Source organism: Epargyreus clarus, unplaced genomic scaffold (assembly GCF_041222505.1).
Source record: "Epargyreus clarus isolate Ecla_fem2 unplaced genomic scaffold, WU_Ecla_fem_2.2 ptg000007l, whole genome shotgun sequence".
NCBI classification, from domain to species: Eukaryota; Metazoa; Arthropoda; class Insecta; order Lepidoptera; family Hesperiidae; genus Epargyreus; species Epargyreus clarus.
This window is the reverse complement of record NW_027332215.1, coordinates 21414664-21438521: the sequence shown is the minus strand read 5'-3', so window position 1 is coordinate 21438521 and position 23858 is coordinate 21414664. Positions and strand designations below refer to the sequence as shown.

At 35.7% G+C, this 23858-nt stretch overlaps 2 protein-coding genes across 6 annotated transcripts in view; both read left to right on the top strand.

Annotated features, from left to right (window-relative positions):
* The window catches only part of Nca (neurocalcin homolog), a 120469-nt gene that overhangs the window by 44718 nt on the left and 51893 nt on the right, over positions 1-23858 (top strand). The window lies entirely within an intron of this gene.
* LOC140743655 (neuronal calcium sensor 2) overlaps positions 1-23858 on the top strand; it is a 105766-nt gene that overhangs the window by 44718 nt on the left and 37190 nt on the right. Inside the window, exon 1 of one of the 4 annotated variants that reach the window (XM_073075083.1) lies at positions 8861-9490. The exons of the other annotated variants lie outside the window; for them this stretch is intronic. The gene's annotated coding sequence lies outside the window, so the exon portion shown is untranslated. Of the gene's footprint in view, positions 1-8860; positions 9491-23858 lie in introns of those variants that run through there. 4 annotated transcript variants of the gene reach the window in all.

The following is a 23858-nucleotide window of genomic DNA, read 5'->3' as shown; positions in this document are numbered from 1 at the left end:
GATTTAGATCATTTTGTTTAATTCTAATTTATCAATGTAAAAAAATGAAAACATGTCTTTTTATATAATATACGTGTAGTAGTCGAGCAATGCAGTCCATCTAATGATAAGATGATACTGCCCATGGACATCTGTAATTATTCTAACATAAGATTAAATGCCTATCTGTGGTCGGCCAGAGATGCGCTGCTACCCATATTCTTGATGCATTTTTATGTCTGAAAGCATAAAAGAGCATGAGACAAATATTAAACTATATAATATTATCTGTATATAATTTGACAATGTTCGACGTCGTTGTTACCACAAAGGTCAACTAAAATACAACTGGGTAGGAAGTCATATGTTTAAAATTAACCTTTCAATGTTAGCAAATATCCGAAAGTAAAAACTTAAAGATAATATGATGCGATAAAGTTTTATTGCCTTTTAGAATTTTAGGTGACGATTATGTTAAATTTGACCAGAGAAAGTGATTTAAGGGCTCTGTTGGAGTAGATTATTGTCTAGTATTTTGATTCGACCTCGTGTGGTTGGACCTAGTGTAATAATAAGATTCACGTTTGATAAGAAAATGAGATCGTCATTTTTATCACGTCTCGATTTGGGCTTCATTTTTACATCTACTTAAAATTTATTTTTTGCATATGTACTCCATATCTGATGCAAATACAGTTATAGAATTATTGATATAAAAATTCGTTTGGTTTGGGTGCGGAAATTAAAAAAGTAAAATTGATCGGGTTTCCAGAAACATCTGCTCTCACGAGGGAAAATTTGAGAACCTGAATTGATGGATGGATTCTTGTTTCACGCTATTGCTGCACGTGCATTCCTGCCGGGAGACAGAAATAGATGAGCGGTCGTGGTGCTTTGATACCTAATCAGGCGCTTCCTCTGTGGATAATCCTATCAACATCGCTGACTAATTTAATCCTATAAAGCGTTATAAAGAAGATAGATTATAATATTATTATAAGCAGTGTGGTGTCCAACCGTGTGGCAGACAAGGATGGCTTTATTAAAGTGGAGAGGAAGAAGAAAAAGCCTCCTTGTCGTAACCAATGTGGCACAGCACCGACAGGAGCGGATCATGTACTGCGTCCTGCTGTTCCCGTAACGCTCGTGTATGTCTCGCGGCTTCACTACAACACGAAGCCGTCTGACGTAGTGGAGTACTTGGCGATCAACACCAATACCCGACTGGTGGTCGAGAAGTTGGAGGCGCGTAACGCAGTGAACTTTAGTTCATTTGTTGTACGCGTCCCAACCGAACAATTGTCGACCTTCCTGAAGGAGGAGCTGTGGCCGAAGGGAGTTGTGTTCCGGAAATTCCGTGGACGGAGAGGACCCCCGGCAGTCACCAGACCCGCGCCTCACGTCGCCGCAGATACGTGATTTAGTTATAAGTATATATTAATATGTATGTTAGTCTGTAAGGTATATATGATATGGACCTCTGTATTCAATTATACTTTTGTATCTTTGTTTATATTGTCTGAAATAAATGATTATTATTATTATTATTATTATTATTATTATTCTAGGGTTTATTTTGTAGCGTGTATTCGATATTCTTCCTATGATATTAGAAATTGTTTATTTGTCTCGTTGTTCAATTGACATTAATGGTACAAAACAAATCTTGGTTAACTACCAGATTTACTAGTCTGGTTGATTTTTGTTTACTCGTACCATATTTACCTACTAGCTTCTATTTGGTAGTGAATTTGTTTAAAAATTTCGTACTGCAAACAATTCTAAATTATTGGAAATTCTATTTAATTATGATACGCCAAATACTTGCCATTTAATATAAATTGGCACGGTTTATTTATCCATTTTAGGAATGACCAGCAGGCCCATGTTTAATAACGTAACTTAATTAATTTGATATTTTAGTATCAACTATGAATCAAACTAGTCCCTCTTTTGATTACCTAACCACATTGATGGAGAGTTTTTAGATGGGAATATATGTAGGTTACAATCGAAGTATCATTGTGAATCTTCCAAGTTTCAAGTCCAACCACTCTACTACCACGTGCTTTGGTGCATAAGATGTGAAAGGAATATCACATAAAATGCTCAAATTTAGTGCTAAGAAACAACAACGCCTTCTGTGGCCGATCTCAAAAAGTCCAATAATTAAATAAAATGTAGGGCAATAGTAAATAAATATCTTATTGTGAATTTTCACCACAGCTCATCGTTATGCCTTCATCAATCATCACCTGTCCCTTTAATGGATAGACGAATTTGTCAAATTAAAAAGAATTATAATTCCATAGTTCATCAGCTTGGTCAAGTGCGAATTCGTATATTTAACACATCTTTGAGATCTCGTAGACTCGTAGATAATAATTTTTAAAAACTTACAAAGATTTAGAAATCAGAGGATAGTCAGGTATTCGAACTTTGACCTTCCGAAATGAAGGCCGAAATAGATACTCGTGTCAAAGCCCTCCCTTCTCATAATGGGCAGAAGGTATGAATAAGTAATAATGAAAATGTATAAAGCGTATCAAGTATCATAAATAATACGTTCAACAAAGAAGTATGTACAATATCTTCACATATATAACAAGACTCTTTAACTTGTTTGCACCGCTGATAGGGGGACGATTAAGCACCTTATAGGAAAACTAGCTAGCTATTTACGGTGTATGCACCATAATGCAACAATAACTAAAAATAGTGTCTTAATGTTCTTTAATACATATCTTGTATATAAATCTCGTATTACTTATTGCGTTCATACATGCTAACGTCGCAAACCACCGCTTTCTACCACCTCTCTCACTCTCTATTTCACCGATGAAATTTGTCAGTGGGATGGTTGGCTCCATATTCAAATTTTTGAATTCAACAGGTAAATTTTTAGGACGATTATTTTTTTATGGCGGGATACATAATTCCATTTCAATTCCGATGCAATACTATTTGGCCTTATAAAATAAAATAAGATACACGACTTATATATTATTTTACGTTCCTATTTAATAGAAGTGCGGTGTGTTATGCCATTATTGTGTGGTAAATTTAATAGCAAAATACCTGGTAAACCAGGTCGACCCTGCGTTCGAGTTTGATGATTTAATTATATTAAGTAATAGCCTGTCGTTCCGAGCCGGTTCTCATTGTTTTCAATGATTAAGAAGTCCTGACTAGGTACGTGGTGCAAAATAGATGGGGCCATTAATTAAAACTCAAACAATTTATCAAGATACACGCTTTATTGTGATAATTAAAGTGCTAGTTGATAGTATTTTTTTCCTTTGGTAAGTTACTGCGCTTTAATTTATTTTGTACTAAGATCTCAGAATGTTAGACTTGTTTTACTGTTTTTAAATAAATCTAATTATAAGTTGTAGGAAATTTGAAAGTGGAAATTCATTTTTGTTGAAGTATCTACATAGAATTCCTTTGCTTTTCCGTCATCTATCAAACAGGGTTGCGATCATTTTTTTGTTAATTAATGTTTTTTTTCTTTAAACTTGAGTTGTAGCCCAAGTAGGCTTACAAGTCCTACAACGCACATAAAATGCATTTGTGAGCCCTAATTTTAAGACCAATCGTATTGATGAAAAAAAAAATAGTTTTCGAAGCACACATTCATCCTAAATATGTAGGTATATTGATTTCATTCTAGCAACATGTCTCAAGCGAAATTATAATCCTATTATCACCAAACATTTTTCTCTTACAAATTCTAGTTTCTCTCGGGTCTTTACAGTAATAGTACAGGATCCCTAGTATAGTTTTCATCATTTATTAATAACAAGCTGATTTTTCGTGAGTAGCTTCGTTTCGACAAGACGCCCAACATTTTTCCTTACAGCAATGTTGGTAAATGGTAGCTTGATGGGGCAGCAAGGATAAAATATGTTGACCGGACGAATTCTAAAAATTTATTACTAACCAAATTTTTCTTTGTTAATTATCAAGATAATTATTTAAATAACGTGAAAAAATATTTGTCCTACAAAATATAAGGTTTTTATTAAGGCGTCCCCCCTCTCCAACATGTATCATAAACAAGGTCATGAAAAATAATTACTAACCAGCTGATTTTTTTTTTATTGGCTGTCTACCATTTACATAGTCTACCATGCACATTGTCCTACAAATTACATGGTATGTCATCTCGGACCTACGCTGAAAAGATGTTAATTGTATCGATTAGTGTAAAGCTGATTTAGCTTGTTAGTAATAAATGATGAAAACTATACTAGGGATCCTGTACCATAACTGATCCATAAGCCTTGAAATACATATCATATTTTTATATCTACACTTATCACAAAATTGTGCTAAACTAGGCAAGATAATCAATTTAAATGAATTAGCCGTAACTGACTTTATAAAATATTTCGTTTAATTATAGTAAATCACAATCTTACAAATGAATTCTTACACTACTTTCTCATTATTTTCCAAAGTAATTTCCGAATACTAGTACATTATTAGGTATGTGGTGTGTATTTTTTATATATTTTTATATTACTCGTACTACCACGTTGCAGTAATATAAAATTGCCTTGTATTAACGGTAAAACCAATTTTACATAATTCGTATAATACCAACCTATGTAAGGAACGGATAAAATGATTTTCCAATGACCAGTTGTCATTTGCCTTAAGACATTTACAGTTTCACACGACAGGGCAGTCGAAGCATAAATTGGAACATTTCAGAACTCCGTCTGGCAGTCGCGTCTGTAAGCCATTCTCCATTGACACAGATAAGAAACGCAATATAGTAGCACAATGACCACAGATCCACGAAGTGCTTGCATATGCATGATAGTCACTCACTTTATCAAAAATTCGGCCACAATCTCGCTCGTAATGACGGTACTATGCACCCATATGTTCGAAACGAGAAAGCGCTTGTAGATAAAATTCAAAATCGATACATTGGCACACTTTATATTGTTCAAGTCGTTATATAATCCCTTGATGTAAACGCTACATAATCAGTATGGACACTAGACTTAAATCAAATAAACTCCATTTGTGGGACTACCCAAACGGTGGTTTGTGGGAATACTCAAATATAAACGCACTGAAAATATTTTAAAGTAATTTAATACATTATAATTGTTTTTTAAAATGTATTGAGTCCCTTCAGTGCATCACGGGTGCGGCGAAGAATGTTTCGATCAAGCTATAGAACTTGTCATTCCCCAACTTGTCGGCCCTTGGCGTCGCGCAGTAATCAGAAAAGTGCATTAGGGGCTTGTCACTCATCTTCGCGTTTGGATACCATGATATTTATTTTATTTTGCAGTTTTATACAGTACTGGGACGTTACATGTTTCATTTTAATATGTGTCTCAGTTTAATTATAATTCGTGGGTAGGTACGTGATTTTCGTACCTACAACATTAGCGTGCTATTATTTTCAGAATACTTTGTAATATACCACATCGTATAACTGCTTAAGTTTATAAAATTCGTATCAACAAAATGGCGCCTTAAAACTGAGGTACATTTATTTTAATTTATATAAAATTTAAATCACAAAATGTTGTTAAAACTGTATATATAAAATAAGAGCACGAAGAGATTTGGGACTGACAGAAATTAACCTATTTTTTTACAAGGGGGAAACTTTTAAAAGGGCCGTGGGAGTGACGCTAGGTTATGTGGGATAGTTAACGCACTAAAAACTCCCGGTGACCGTCCTCTGAGCTTGGTGGAGAACTCCGGGATCTCCGATGAAACACAGCCAGAGTCCTCCGAGATCGATGCCCCTATCAGGCTCTGCCCAGGGGGGAGCAGTTTACGCTCTTCCCGACCACCTGGTATTTACCACGGTATGCGGCCACACACACCACCATCTTTAGCGGGGTTGCTTGCTGGATGGATTCGAGCTCCCACTGTTGCCGCCTGCAATCCTGGAAGCCCTTTTAGTAGCCTTTTACCACAGGCAGGGGATACCGTAGCCCTATTCCAGTCCCGGGAGACAGAAATTAACCTATGTAAGCAATTGTTTAAGTTGGTATACTGAAAAAACTGTTCAAAACTATGCTGATGTTTAAAAAATATTCCAAGGAGCTACGAGGGGGCGTTTTTAAGTTCGCGGAATGAGGGACAAGGAGGGAAAATAAATAGTAAAAAATAGTTTGCTTTTTCTGCATATTCTCCCGCAAGACGAACACATTATTAAGATCTTCGTATTAACTTATTTAAACCCTCATAAAAATGTTTTGTCCTTGTCGGAAAAATTGCGTCCTTAACTTCTTCGTCTGTAGAAAATTTATTTTGACGAAGCTCTTTTTTCATTTTTGGAAAGAGATAATAATCGCTAGGAATGGTCTGGCTAGGAATGGTCTGGCCTATAGGGTGATTTAAAATATCAAAACTCACCTTATGCAGGGCACCCAATGAAATATGGCTCTTGTGTACGGGCGCATTTTCGTGCAACAGCAGGACACCTCTGGTTAATTTTCCCCGCCTTTTTTTCTTTGATGGCTTCTTTTAACCGCTCCAGGATTGTTGCGTAATATTCTCAGGTTATAGAGACACCTTTATCTTCATAATCTATTAACAATATTCCTTCTGAATCCCAAAAGATTGTCGCCATGAGTTTTCCGGCCGATTGTGACACCTTAAACTTTTTATGAGGTGCTGTACCCTTTTTATGCCACTGCATGGAGTCTTGTTTAGACTCAGGTTCATAATGGTGATCCCAAGTTTCATCTCCAGTAACAATTCGATTCAGTACAATATCCTTGTCTTCTCCACAGAGGTCCATAAACGCACGGGAACATTCAACGCGCTGTTGTTTTTGAGGCGGCGTGAGCATTCTCGGCACCTACTGCGCGCTGACCTTAGTCATGCCAAGATGGTTATGCAGGAATTTAAAAATGGTTGTATCCGATACTCTAACCATTTCTGCAAGCTGTTCCTTCTTTAGCCAAGCATCTTCCCGTACTAATTTTTCGACTTTCGCCATCGTTTCCGGAGTGGTCACCTCAACAGACCGTCTTGGTCGTGGGTCGTCTTCAAGTGAATCCCTGCCTTTTAAGCTAGGCAGGGATTCACTTGAAGGTGGTTTCACTTGTAAACCATCGTTTTTCCAGGGCAAGAGTCCCCGTAAACTGATGACATCTTTTCCATTATGATTTGCACAGACTTTCCTTTGCTTGGTAAGGAACTTTATAACGGCGCATTTCTCCATTCTTTAAATTTTCTTCCGGATTGAGTTGTTTAATTGTCGATAGTTTTAAAACTAATGATGCAATTGTGATAAAACTTTATATTTATGCTATTTATGAGTCACTTAACACGTACCGCCCTTAACGAGCCCGCTATCCTTCCTCCAACCCCGCCATTCCGCGGACTTAAATACGCACCCTCGTAGTTAACACATTTAACTCATCAAATATGTGATTTGATCCATGATTTCAAGGCTTATGGATTTACTAAATTGTGATTCACTATAATTAAACGAAATAATTTATAACGTCAGTTACGGCTAATTCATTTAAATGATTATCTTGCCTGGTTTAGCACAATTTTGTGGTAACTGTAAAGTCACGCTTATGGAAAACACATTTATTTATTGTCCTCGCTTAAATTTTGATATACACTATATGTATATTTGAACAAATAATTATACAAGATACATAAAAATGTATCTTGAGAAATAAAATTATTTTGAAAATAAATTTAAAAAAATCACTACACGCTTATGGTCGTCCGTTCGTCATTCAAGTACTAATAAATCTTCTGCTTAGGAAGTCCAGCTTTATCTCGTTGTCCGAACGCTACCAGATAATATGGTCTCTTTAAGTGACTACAATTATGTAAAGAACATGCGGGTTTAATCAATGTGTTTCACTAATTTTGCTTCTCGATTGTAAAAGTAATACTAGCACTAGTCAGTGCTAATGTTTTATTTCAGCAGCGAATTATATGGACACTCCAACTGTAGTAAACTAAGAGAAACATTTTGTACGTACATATTTATTTTGTAGTAAGTACACAAAATTCGAAATATGTATGAATCCGCACCGCAATGCGCGCTAGAGCTTAAGTGTGATAATAGTTGACAGTATAGATATTTAAGATTACGATTTAATTATATGTACAGATAAGAGTATGTATGATAACAATATGTAGAATACAATATAAGAACATGAATAATGACGCATCGCTATTCCGAAAATGTGTTCTTTGTTAGTAAAGAACTGGAAAACTATCGTGCCCGGGGCTCATGGCACTTGTTTGCTTTCGCCCCTAAAGCCTTCTCAACTTTATGGAAGGGTTCTACTGTGGAAGGCCCGTTTCTATTGCTTCTTATTGTAACAATACGTATTTATATTTTTCCCGGTACAAAGTAATTTTAACCTCGAGTTCATTTTGTCTCCAGTGGAAAAATAAATTACTCGAATAGACATTGAAGAAAAAATTCAAAAGCATATTCTATTTTTGCCTTATTTCTTGGAATACGTTATAAGTCTGTCTTGTAGACATCTTCGGATCTTGTATGTGATATAGACGATATACATAATTTATTTGTTATGGCTTTATATATAAGCTGTGTCGAGAGTGCGTTTGTGTTTAGTTCGATATGAAATGTGAGTGTAATAAGTAATTTGAATTTTTTATTCGACTGTTGCTGATATTTTTAGTGTTAGTATACATCGTACTTCGTGTAAAAACTTTTACAAAAAGTTTCAGTTAATTTTTGAAGAAATATGCCGCGTTATTATAAAAGTTTTCGCAATGAACCTTGGCGATAATTCGTGACTAAGGAATGAATCGATATGTAAAGTAGGCTGGTAGGGTCGCAATGTAACGTAGTATTGTGGAGGTAGCGGGCGGTGCGTGTCGATGATCGATGGTGTTGCGTGCGTCTTAGATGGTGGTATAAGGTCGCGTGTACGGCGGGACTCCGGTGCGGTCCTCGATCGACGCCGTCGGAGCGTTTCGACTTCGCTTTGTTCCTTGCATGCTCCATCGGCACCTCCGCCTCCGCCGCCTCGCCGCCGCGCCTACCTCGCAACGCGCATGCTCGACGCGATTCTCATGCGACTACACTACGTCACGATTTAAAAAGATATGCGGAGCGATTCAGCGCCCATTCGGTCCGTTCATCCCAGCAGTCAAGGTGTCGGTTGACGTGCCTAGCGTGAGAGCTCCCGCCGTTTCGCTGCAGTCTCTCGAGCGATCGGTCAGGCTGTTATCCAGCCCCATTTAGTTTAGCACTCGAAAGGGAGCGCGCGGTAGCACCGGTATCGATCTGAGCGTTTCGTGTGGTCGCTCGTGCACGACGTTCTCTCGGGATATTCGCCTAGCGGTCGCCGTGAGCGCCGGCCTTGCTGCACTGTTTACGCGCCGCGTATACCTATTTCATTCGCGCGATCATGCTCACTGAAGCTAATTGATAAAATTCTACACGCATCTGCAAGCGCACCTGGGGACTCTAGACTCCACGCACGCTATATTTGTTCGATCTCAACTATCCAAAACTAAGGTAAGTAAATTTAAATCCTTAAACTTTTAAAACTATTAATTGTTGATCAATTTATAAGTCCTTGATTACGGTATTAGCGTCGCGACTTTTGAGTGTAATTTTTATTATATTTTTTTAATTATTTTGTAATTGTTAAAATATATTATTACGAGACTGGTAAGTTGGTACATCGAGAATGTGTGAGTAATATGTATTCGAATATTTCTATTGAGTGTTAGCTCTAGCCATCTGGTTTATAATTCTAAAGTTAGATTGTAACATCGTAAACCACAAGGAATCATCAAGGTATTTGTGGATCAGTTTGTACAATTCATGCACTTAAATATCGAGACGCCTATATTGGACATTCACAAAAATGCTTAATAAATCTCACAAGTGATATTATAATCTTTCTTACATCGAAAAGCCTATTAATTCAGCTTCGGTCTGTAGGTATTTCTTAATTTTACTGCGCATGTCTCAGACCCGGGTTTATTTGGCGTTTAGCAGCATCGGTATAGCCGAAATTTTGTAACTGTTGATTTGTCTCGAGCGACGGCAAATAGTTTTTTTAGATTTATCTATTTATACTAATGTTTTGGAATAATACTAATTCCGATCGCAGTTATCGATATGGTATAAAGTTTTGACCTTTATCGGATTGCAATATTATTATCGGCAGTTTATTTTGACGTCATGCCGTTATTGTTATCAAGTATTGACCGGTACACATACATACTGCACTTGTGCTTAGTATACAGTAATTATCGTTAAAAACGTTATTTTTATAATACTGAAAGCAACTAAGTTGAAAGTGACGAAGATGTAACATTGTAAAAGAAAATGGAAAAAAAGTAATTTTATCAGCGCCGTCGCGTAAGTGCAAGTTCAAGTGCACTAGCAAATAAACACAGCGGTTACTAGTTGCGATAGCACGGCCTGCTCTCGATGCGATCGCTTTAAATAATATTGCTGTTTGGTTTAGAGAAAAGGTAACAACTTTTGTTTTTTATCGGAAATTCTTGTGATTATTATTATCTCGGCATTATGGAGGACGATAGTTTATTTAAAAAATGCCCTGTGTAATTAATATTTCTTAATTATAAACTTGTTACAATTTTTTACAAGATGCCGTGACTTCGCGCTTGAAGCGTAAGCCTTGTGTAATATCGCGATCACATAAAGAAACAAGTTGGCCAAATTTTAAACAGAAAAAGAAAATGTGACCGCAAAATAATACAAGTATCCAAGAAATAATTAAATGTCTAAACTGATCTTAATGCAATGATCAGTTTTAATAATATCACTATTCTTGTCAATATAAATTTATTGATAACTTGCCAATTAATTGAACTAAGTGGTTGACCTATTGTATTACATCGTTCAAACTTACAATTGTATAATTTGCATAAAGAAGAGATTTTTAAGAAAATCGACTTAGATTTTCTTTACATTGTCTAACGTAAGTTCTTAGGACCAGCACAGCGAATATACAAACTTACAACAGTTAATACAAATACAACAGTTATACACCAGTTAATAACTGTTGTAAAGTTTGCATATGATTTGCAACAGTCAGTTTCTGTACGATGCATTTTCTGCTATTGCAAAGACGGAATCCTCTGGGATCATTGTAACTGTTATAAAAACTTCAACAACATTTATTATTTTTTTAATTAAAAATATAATCAAAATATCATGAGTTTAAATACATATATTATATTTTTTAGCAGTCGGGTGTTTGTTTTTATAATAATTACCAATTAGGTAAATGAAGATCCTCTCCATTTAAAAATATGAGCACGTTTTGTCTAGGCCTAGAACTTCCAAAAAACAATTTTGTGCTCATTTTTATTGCATCGACATCGACACGTACGGCGGAAACAAGAAAATAATACATTTTATAACTTCGATTAATCGTATTCATCTATTTCGTCGTATATCTCTGCATTTAGCAGATATTATAATTTTAAATTTTGTTCTCGGCATTACAAAATTATGATATTACAATTTGTGATATTTTCATATTGTACACAAAGCATTAATAGATCCCAATTAATATGTTTCAGAATTTGTAATTTGGACCACGTAGACTTTGTATTTTACACACCGCAGGTATGCGAATGACGATCCAATTTATATTAAACCGTTTGTAATTACGATAACACGAATTTGTGCAGTCTACTATCCAAATGTAGCATAGACTGGATGGAAAGCTTTAGGAACTATAGATTCAACATCAACTATTTAAGGAGCATAAGGTCTATTCCTGTATTTTAATCGCGGCCCGAGCGTAAAAGACATGATGACGATTTTGTGGTAGACATTTTTCAAAATCTGCAAAGTGAAAATTGGAAATAAAATAGTTTTTCTATTGGATTTCGATAAGAAATGCTAAAAAAGTAAGATACCTAAAATAATCAACGAGGCCGATAACAACTTTGTAGTTTTACTTTTCGCGTGATCGAATCAAACTTGCTGCTCGTTAGCTTTGCCGTATTAAATTATGAAACGGTCGTTAGTATAAAAATATAAAACGTTTGTTTTTTTTTCATGTTTGTGAATAGTTTGCATAATTTAAATATTTGTTATAGTCGGTAAATTGAAACGAGTTAGAATCAAGGCGTTCGTTATTATTCATACCATAATTGATCCATTTAAAATATATGGCAATAGAAAACATTGCCTATTTTTAGAAAATACTGTAAATTTAAAATGAAATAAAATGCACCGATTTCTTGGCTCAAGACGCTAGGAAAACGTTCTTAAATCAATTTGAAGCGGAAAAGTATTTTACCGACAAACATTTTATAAGCTACTTACCGGTCTGCTCCGCGGACACCTTAGGCAGGCCGATTATGGTGTTTATCTAGTTCATATCACGTTTTATACAACTGCTTTCTAACCAAGTGAAAAGTCCATACATTTAGGTTAGACTTATATTCGCTAAACAGTTAAACTTGCGATATTAATATACACAATTAGAGATGGGCAGAGGGTTTAAACCCATCGGGAATAAACCGGGTTTTTACCCGGTCGTTGGGAAGAAATAGGGTTTAAACACGAAAATGGGTTTTTATTTGGGTATTTACTATTTTCATGCATATCTATCCTTTTTAAGCGCAATTATTACTTTAATGATGATACTGTATTAAATATGCACTGTAAAAAGACATTTACAGCGCCAAAATGCCATTTTATCACGCCATTATAGAAGCAGACTTAAGTAAGAAGCCAATCAGCCTATGCTTTTGATGCAAATTTCAAACAATGTCCACGTCCCGTTGTTATTCTAGAATATAATATCCTCTGGCCGCTATAACAACAAATACTAAAAATTAAAAACATCAAAATAAATGGGAGACGCAATACAAGGACCCGCTATTTTTCGGCATATTTCGGTTTATCTATTGAACCGTAATACGTGGACAGTTCAAATTTTCACAAGACATTTACGTCTATGGTAGCTATGAAAAAATATATGACAATTGGGTGGTACGGAATCCTCGTTGTATGTTTCCTTGATAAAAAGTAGTATATGTCGTCCTCTGACAGTACAGTAAACAAAATATTTATTATAGGGTGAAATTTTGAAATGAGCCTTCAGGACCAAATCCTAAATTATAAGGATCAGCTAAAAAATCTGAAGAGACTATGCGATGATGGAATAATACAGGGTGTGATTTTTTTAAAATGATCTCGTTCTATTCCCGGATTTTCAAAAAATCTAATGATGCAGTTTTAGTTTTTCTCACGATTGGTCTCGTAACTCCTTTCAGGTTTTTTCAAACACCTATCTATGAAAAAATGACACTTTGGTATTTTTAGACAAATATAACGTCACCTTAACTGTCAAAATTTATCTAACCAGATCCGAATGTATTAAAAAGATTTACAAACATACAAAATATGCGCGAAAAACATAATCATGCTATGGCAGTCGGTTTAAAAGTAGGTAAAACCTCAAAAATAAAACATTAAAAATGTAAAAAACGTAGTAAATACCGTAGAGACTTCTAGTATCTATTCAATAAATATTTGAACTATTTTAAAAACTGTCTACAGATTTTATGAAATCATTTTTAAATACCCAAATAAATACCCTGTGGAAGTGTATAAACGGGTATTTATCGGGTTTAAACCCAGTACTGGGTTTAAACCGGGTTATTTGCCCATCTCTATACACAATCAAATAAATATATAACCAAAAATACAGTCTTTGACTAAAATAGTGCATGTGTACATTTTCCAAAGCGCGCTCCCTAATATTCAGTATAATTCGACAGTGGTATTCAAAGTTAATTCATAGATACGTAATTTACGAGTAAAGTGATGTTTTATTATGTTATGCGGCAAATTTTATTTGGGTTTATATTTTATCAAGATACGTAAACTAAATAAATAATCTTAAAAGATTATGGTTTATCCGCATCATCTCAGGTATTTTATAATTAAAATAATATTATAACTCTTTTTTTTTAATTTAAGAGTAGCGGACGAGCATGCGGTCTTCCTGATTGTAAATGGCTTCTGCCGCCGATAGACATCTGGAATTAACACCCTAATGGTGTTAATTGCAGATGCCGACCTCGGGTAGGAATATCTAAATATTCCTACCCGAGGTCGGCAACTGATGCGCCGCAACACCTGAGGACGAAGCTGGAGCCTCGGAACAGTATGTCTCCCTTACCACATCCTTCAAACCAGAGCACAGCAGTGCTAAACACTGCTGTTTTTAGGCAGAAATAGGTGTGGCGGTGGTGCTGCCGGAGTCGAACCACAAGGGTTCCACCACCTTTTTAACAGATAAAATTATTTCAGAATAACAAAGGCAATTGAAGTTAGTTCATCAATTTCAGGCACATACTGTATAGGGACTATGTTGTACATCTTGTATAACATATGTAAATAGTAAGAGTTGTTATATTAAAATTTCAGTCGCTAAGGAATAGCGTACGGTTAATTTTATGTAAAAATTTAAACGTCAAAACTTTTAAATGCGGAAAAGTTGTACGGCTCATGTTTAAATAACAAGGACTCTACGAATGGTTCCCGCGACTCAAAACTTTGAATGTCGTTGGTCTGTGATCGTCCCCTGCACGAGAGGTATTCAGCCACCCTCGCCCTTTTTATTATATTCTATTTTGCCTTGTTTGGGGTAACCTGTTTGGTTACGTTATTTTTATAGTTACTTTCCCCGCGTGCAAGGTTAGAGTGGACTTTGACGAATTAAAATACATAATTCTAAACAAAAATGCAGTTACGTTTCACCAATAACACATAAAATGCAAAGTATTATATTAATTAATCGGCAGTGCAGCAGAATTTGCCAAACTGACGATTTTTATGCGCTATTAATTATATTTAATTGTGAGGAATATGACGAAGTTGCATACATATCTATAGCATGAGCGATACATTTGTAGGGAGATACATTTAATCTCGGAATAGAGCAGTGTGGAGAGTATTACGGAAAACTCGTCCGTGCAGAAAAAACCGTGTGGTCGAAATGAGGCCCTTGTCTGGCGGTATAATACAAAGTTATATTTTATCTGCACTTGTTAGTTTTGCTATTAAACGGAGCGCTATAAATTCCATATTTTTGTGAATCACCAAGCAACACGTATATTTCTGATATTTCTGCTGTGAAAAATGTCAACATGCAGTCAAAGGAACGTGCGAACTTTCTGTGAACGTTACAGCAATTTTTAATTAACCTTCATGTTTTTTAACGTACTGGCATTTGTTGTCCGGTTCAATGTGTGGAACTCGTATTTTCAGGCAGCACTGTTGGAAACTTTTTTGACCTAGGTCTAACGTCACCAGTAAATGGAGGTGACTGCCCTTTTTTTGTGGAATGCTGCGAAAAATAGCTACCCTTTATTGTTTTAATACGAGCTTTATCGCATGGTTGTGCCTGCATGTATGGTACTATATTTTGACTCAGTAATTTTCATCAAATCTTCGATCAATATGAAATGAATATCTATTTCGAAAACAGAGAGAGACCATGACGGCACGTTCTATCCGTATGTACGTATTTGTATTTGTGTTGATTGGTCACCTCAGTGTTTCACGGAGCGGAAGCGGATTATCCATGATCATCCTGCGTGTTGATTAATGTCGCTGCAATCAAAGCTGTCCACAACCACAGACGTCCGTGTTATAGTTGCTTGCACTTCGCCACGCCCATACATTAATTAGTTCTTGGATAAGTAGCAAATGTATATATCACGTAGATATATCGTTTCAGTGCTACTAATGCAATAAATAAATTTTAAATGCTAACTAATAATATAAATGCGAAAATAAATACGAAAGTGGGTTTCTTTCTTTGTTTCACGTTTCGTTGTCATACTTTCACGCCTTAGCTACTAGTTACTACTTAAACCAATTTTCATGAAATTTTGTCACAGATTGTGAGGCGTTTTGAAAGGACATAATCTTTGTTCCGAAGAAAGCATGGTTCTGAAGGGATATATTAAAACCCCTGACGACGAGAGAAGCTCGAGTAAAGCTTGTGTATTTATAAACATACTACGTAGGTACTTATATATAAAAAAACATTAGAAGGGTGAATTATTTCGAAATGTTTCATAATTAAAATTACGGCGACTTGTACGGAAACCCTACAGTTTAACTTTGTGATAGTTTGAACGTACTTATTTATGCCGGTTTAAAAAGAAAACGTGAGCGAAAACGTCTAAGTTAAGATTTATTAAAATGGTTGTTGAAAATTGGACTATAAGGTATTTGGTAATTGATTAACACATATTACTTTGTGATGTTGAAATAACCCTTATAAAGGTAATTTAATTATTCATTGAAGATTTGTTGATCGCAAATCTTATAGTATTTTCTTTACCCGGTTATATTTTTTAAAAAGACAACTTTTAGGGCGTACACTAAAAGTGGCGCACGCTCGCACATCTTTATTGAAATAATTGGTCACCTCCTCCACCTCTTCACCTTCACCATCTATCATTTATGTTTTATTTTTAGAATTTATTATCCCAGCAGCCATAGAACTGGACTTTCTACAAATTAGGGTTCATAAAAATCGAAAGACGCCAAGAAATGGCGCTTTACAGCTGCCACCGTTATACATAGGTACACTTTAAATATTTCAAGTGTCTATCTATTACGGTTCAAGAGATAGAGCCCTGCGACAGGCGGACAGACGGACAGAAGGCGGAGGATTACTAATAGCGTTGTTTTTACTTTTGGGTACGGAATCCTAAAAAATAGGATTAGGGCTAATAGGTAATAAGCAGTAAGAAGATAGCCTAGTGGTTAAGAAACGCGGCCTCTCGATCGAGGTGTCCGAGGTTCAAATCCCAGACACGCACCTCTGATTTTCAAATTTATGTGCGTATTAGAAAATAATTATCACTTGCTTAAACGGTGAAGGAAAACATCGTGAGAAAACCTGCATACCTGAGAGACTTATAAAAAAAAAAATAATCTCAAAGGTATGTGAAGTCTACCAATACGCACTTGGCCAGCGCGGTGGACTATGGCCTAATCCTGCTCATTCTGAGGGGAGAGCCGTGCCCAGCAGTGGGACAGTAATGGGTTGATGATGATGATGATGCTATATAGGTGCACGCGTGTGCGACGAGTTTATAAACGCATAATATCGGGTTGCACGCCGCGGTCGCACGCGGTAGATTTAGCAAATTACCTTTATAGGTAAAATATTTGTAGCTTACGTTTTATGTAAATAACGTTTTTGTAGCAGAAAAGCGTCTTTCATTTGCATTTTTAAATATTTGAACGGATGGATCGGACATCAAGAGCCCGTGGATTCCAATGAATCTCGAATTAAAAGCTTATTTTAAATAAACTGTAGGTAAAAATTATTTTACATATTTTTGATTATGTTTTATTTGACAAACATAGTATATCAGACTAGTAATATACCCAATGGTAATTATTATACGCTTGACGCCGAGTGAAATGCGGAAATTAAAAATCGTTGAAACAATAGCAAGTATTGGATCAGATTTAGTTGTGAGCTCTTTCTTTGTTCCATCAACATGACGCTTTTATCCTTCAAACCGGATTGAGCATTGCGTGCACAATAGCTCGGCAGAAGGATTAGATAAGACGGATACACAACAGCGGGCTGTGTTCTGATTGCTTTACAGACAATCGTAATCCAGTAGTAAGAATAGCATTAGTAACTACCTGATACGCTTACAGTTTGGGGTTTGATTGAAATGTACCTGTTTTAGTTTGCCTTTCTTGCACTCTCTGATGATTGTCTATTAGCATTCATATTTACAGACTACACCATAAAACGAAACAGGACAAAATATTATATGGAAAAGTATGGTTTTGTTTACCACGACATGTCGTTCGGGACTGAACGATGTAAACGATGAACGATGTAACTAACCTAACCTAACCTAACATGCTTAAAGTGCTTATCACTCCAAAGATACACTCCAAAGATATCTGGTTCAATTGAGATGTTGTTACCACCACTATCACCGTCAGATCGGGTCACTTCAATTATTGCATTGTCATCAAAGTTATATAAGTGTTTCGAATTTCCGTGCAATCGGTTACAAAAGTTACATGAATTCAATGAAATCAAGAAAAAGCTTAAAAACACATTATTCTGTCTAGTAATTCGTATTTGGTCAGCGCGGTAGACTATGGCTCCGCTCTTATAGGAGACTAGTTCCAGCAGTGGCACACAATGAGTTGACGACGCTATTTATCATATTCCAGTCGGTGAGGAAAATTCCGTTTCAGTGATCTAATTAACTCCGTGGAAAAATTGTACGAGCCTTCCAAGATTGTATAAGTAAATCTATAATATTATAACCTCGTTTGTCGCTCCGAGCATGACGGCTAATTGGAGTCACTACTGTCGGTAATTAAGATCTGTTCCGGCCGAAGCTAAATATTGATTACCTACTGGAGCGATCAAGCTTTGGCTTTGATCTTTGATTTAAATAATAACTTTGCCTTCGACTTCGCGTGGAAAATATGAGTTATTGCTGGCTTAGCTTAGTTTACGCTAAGGAATAGAACATAGATTACATTGTTAGTAATCCAATCAGACATTACGAGTTACGTTAACTCACAATTTTTAAATAGTGTAATTATTGTTGTCTGCTTTCATGCTGGAATCTGGAAGAATATTATTATATTTGTCTAAAGCCTTCCTTATTAAACTTCATAATGTTATTTTACTTGATTAGTAACTCGGTAAGTTAATATCACTTCGAAGCTACGATAAAATCAGTTGGACGAACTCTGGAAGTTTATGCTCAAGTTACAATGTTACAGACTGGTGCATTAATTAAGCTCAAACTTTGTTTATACAATTATTCTCATTATTTTTTCTTACAGCCTAAAGACCTGTTTTAAATAATTTAAATTTTAATCACGTTACATACATAAGTACTTCTTTTAATGTATATCAAATTAAACCAGAGAACTAATTTAATCTAAATTGTTTATAAATTGGAAAGTGTGAGCTTCAAATGTTATTAAAGTATAATGATTACACTTAAGGAAAATTTCAGAGAAACTGATATTGTTTTGACTTGATACCCTCCTCATTTCGTACTAATTCGCTCCTTTAAGATTACTTGTTCATACATATATTAGGTAACTATGGTGATAAAGTTGATTTAATTAAATTAAACTTATATTACTGATTGTAATTACTATAGTTATGGTGGAAAATTATTTTTACCTTAACTGTACTTTTGTTTTATTGAACTAGAAAATGTATGGTCAAAATGTAGCTGAATTTTGAATTGTAGTAGAATATTGGCAGAGCAATCAACGTTGGAAATGTTCCACTGAATTTTCGTGGAGATACAGCTGCACGCTTGTCAGATTTTGCAGGTGTCAAATTGTGTAGGCCAAAGGTTATGTGCATGACGTGTTGCAGAATAGCGCTAAACTTGTTAAGTCGAAGTGTCGCAGAGTTGGACGAGCTTTGTACGCCTCACTGAGCTTTCTATCATATTAAGGATACCTACCTTTACCCTTTGGAAATATTCCAGTTCCACGGTGAGCTAACTTTAATGTTGATATTTGAATCGGTGGGATATATAAGATTCGAGAAAGACTATTAACAATTTCTTTGTCTGGTAGGTATCTAATAGGTATCCATGGCTACTACTTCTAATTTTCGTGTCTGGATGGCTAGACGAAAACGATTATGCGCTGAAATGTTACTCGTATGAGCTTACACCTCGTATATTTTTTCGCTGGCTAATGCTAGCGCCGGCTCCGTATTTATTTCGACTCTTAAAATGAGTACCACTAGCTTTATTTTTCCAGCAAATAGAAATATCCTGTATTCATGAGCAGACAGCTGGCTCCCAGGCAGGCAGACAGGCTGTTGTTATTCCGGAAATATCTATAACTTGAGCTTATTTAAAGTTATGTCACTCGTTCCGGGCGAACCTGACACATTAATTTTATTCAGGAAAGAATTTTGTAGCAGCACTTTTATTTAAACTTTATCAAATTTTAGAATGGTAAACTAACAACGCGAACTTTTACCGCATATTCAAGACCAGTGACTGCATGTGAAAAAAAAGAAATTAACAAAAAAATACAACGGACTTCTATGTCACTACAAAGTAAAAAATAATTGAAATAAGTGTTGGTTTAATACATAGCTGTGAAGTCGGCGCTCAATAAATTTCGTTCGATAACGGCGTAAGCAGCGTGTCCAATGTGTGCGCTGCCTTCAGAAATATGTACTATCATCATCAACAACCCATTACTGTCCCACTGCTGGGCACGGGTCTCCTCTCATAATGAGAAGGATTAGGCCATAGTCCACCGCGCTGGCCAAGTGCGTATTGGTAGACTTCACATATCTTTGAGATTTTTTTTTTATAAATCTCAGGTATGCAGGTTTCCTCACGATGTTTTCCTTCACCGTTTAGCAAGTGATAATTAATTTCTAATACGCACATAACTTTGTTAAATCAGAGGTGCGTGCCTGGGATTTGAACCTCGGACCCCTCGATCGAGAGGCCGAGTTTCTTAACCACTAGGCTATCACTGCTTTTAAAAGAAATATGTACTAAACCAACATTTATTTCAATTATTTTTTACTTTGTAGTGATATATAAGTCGGTTGTAAATTTTTGTTAAAAAAAATTTTCACGCTTTTTAGTGATAATATACTAACGTTTATATTAATATAATATATAATTTAAAAAACTTACAAACCCACTGGTCGCCCCTACGATTTTTCAAAATTCCCCTCAATTTCCTTGGACATGTCTTTTTTCCACCAAAAAAAACATCAAAATCGGTTTATAAACAACGAAGTAAAAGCCGGACAAACATAAAATATATATACATATACGGTCGAATTGAGAAACCTCCTCCATTTTTGAAGTGGGTTAAAAAGAAAGAAAAAAGGTGAAACAAATGAGAACAACACCGATGTTACTGGAAGCCAGTACGGTGATTTTAAAACACATGACTTTATTTTTATGACATAAAGGCAGAATGTACACTAACAAATGGTAAATGGCATTTCGAGGAATAGTCGCTTTGTGGTCGCGGAGTTTCAAAGTTTTTATTCTAAAAGGAAAATAATATGAGGTGCTGGGCTTTCTCGTGACTCTACAATGAACCACTGTAGTAGCAAATCGTTTTGTTTCTTGTTAAAGCACATTGTTAGAGTAAAAGAGAATCATACTTTATGCAATAATGATCTTAGTTTGTAATTCTCATTGTAGTGTAGAAAGTTTTGGAGGGTTATAATTAGTAACAATTTGTAACATAAACAATGAAGTGATCAGGACAATTTCGACAACGAAGACATTGTCCGTCATAAGTAGTGTGTGCAAGGCATATCAGTGAATTTGAGTGTCATTCCAACGTTTGTATCAAAACAACTATTTGACTATCACGTGAAAGATAACATATCAAACCTATGTTTTTTATGAAAATAAAGTGAAATAGTGCCCTATCTGAAATAGATCACATATGCTTTGTCACCCTTAAAGATTAAGTTGAAATATTACATAGAAATCTGATTTGCGGCCCGTCACGCCACGAAATACGAAGAAATCTACTACATTTCAACCCTTCGGCGTTATAAGTACCTACTATCAGTACCAATCAATCTACGTCGCTTGGCTATCAATTTCAAAATGATTGCATAGAACAATACATGTATTCAATAGTCCTTTAATGCGCCACAAAGGGTATGCAGGAATCAATATCATGACATAATTTGCGGGTAAACCAAACCTCCCCTATCATGAAAACAACTTTAAGTAATTTTAATCCAAAAGGTTACTAAGTAGATAATAACGGAAATAAAGTCACTCACGTTTTAGTTAAATCGACGCATGTTTGTAGCAGGGGTGCAGATATAAAATATTCAAGCAAATTGCGTAGAGTGGCAAATTACTACCTCATTATCGCTTAACTGTTACCCGGTGTGGAAATGTAAGTGCGATTTCACATACGACTTGCGGTGCGTCATCGCCGGCCTCGCATTGTTAATAAATTAGTATTTTAGTCTTAGTCGACATGGGCGTTGGGGAAAACCATCATGTCCAAATCCTTTATTGAATGTTGATGACGCATTAAAGAAAGGTATTTACGGAATATATATATTTTCATCCAGAGTATTCAGATATAGACAGATTGAATGTATTCATCCTGTATATAAGAAACTATAACCATTCATTAATTTATCTCCAATTAGTTAGCGTTATTTTAAGTTTTTACGCCTACTCAAAGATATATAAAACTACAAATACATTACAGGCTCACTAAATAACTCAAAAAAGGGAGCGAAACCGCATTGAAGGTGGTGAAAGACCCCTTTGTGGTTCGACTCCGGCGGCACCACCGCCACACCTATTTCTGCCTAATAACAGCAGTGTTAGGCGCTGTTGTGTTCCATTAGAAGGGTGTGGTAAGGGAGACATACTTTTCCGAGGCGTTCCAGCTTAGTCTTCAGGGGTAGTGGCACATCTGTGGCCGACCTCAGGTAGGAATATCTATTCCTATCTGAGGTTGATTACAGATGTCCATGGGTGGCAGTAGCCACTAACCATCAGGTGGACTGCATGCTCGTCTGCTACTCCTATATTATAAAAAAAATTGACACATGCAACTTTTTTTTTATTTTACTTACATTTTGTTATATTGATAAGTATTGATATAAGTATAAGGGACAGAGCTAATAGAACAATATGATAAAAAGTACAACTAGTGTCGTAACGAAACACAGAAATAAAAATTTTAGGACTTAAAGTTGAGAAGAAAACCCTACTTATTCTATTGCTCCCAATTAGTTTCGGATTAGCACACTGATTAACTTCAATTCTTATTTAAATATACATTTACGTCACATTAAATACGATACGTTAAACAAACATACAAGTACATATTTATGTATATGCTTGTTTAACGTGTTATGAATCGTGTACATGTAGAAATTTAATCTACTTACCTCTAATTTATTTTCAGTCACGTACCTGTAAACTAACTTAGCTTCATTGAATACTCTATGCGAGCAAACGAGTAGGTCTTCTTGATGATTTTCAGTGTGACATTACATATTATATTATCTCTTTATTTTTTGTACGTATTGAAGGCGGTAGTAGTTCGTGATCTGACTACGGAAGCATCACCGCCACACCTGCCAAATGACAGCTGTGTTAAGCTCTGGGTTATCCTGGATTGAAATCCTTCGTGGGAGACATACTTCTCCGAGGCAGGCAAACTTCCCCAGTGGACTTCATGTAGGATATTATTTTTATCTAAGATTGATTAAAGATGTTCATGGGCGGTAAAAGCCACCTACCATCAGGTGAACTTTATGCGTTTATTACTTCTACGTTGAAAAAAATCATATGAACTCCTCTTATTCTTATATTACATTATTATCCTCACAAGTGGTCGACTTCGCAGGTGCTTTAGTTCATATTCCCCTCGGACGTAATGTTCAACCAACTAACGATATTAATACACAATTGGCTTCTAATAAGCAACCAGTAGCACTGGATTTTTCATTGATTATTTTACATCGCTTATTGCGGGCAGTGGAATAACAGATTATTTACGGGATTTTCTCATGAAGGCGACTACCTGTAACTTTATAGTTTGTATAGATTTCAATGATTACTACCTAAGTAAAGGAAGGTGCTAATAAAAGGTAAAATTTGACAATCATTCCAATTGTAGTGTAAACCTATTTAGTGGCTACAATCCATTATTGCTCTAAGTTTTCTTATTGCTACTGCCCTATCCATTGCATGGCGCGAAATTGATTTCCGTTTAAACGTATTAGCCGTACCGGTAATGAGAATTCTGATCTCCATATGACGATGACCATAACGATGGTGATGATGACGAAAGCGGTTCTCACACC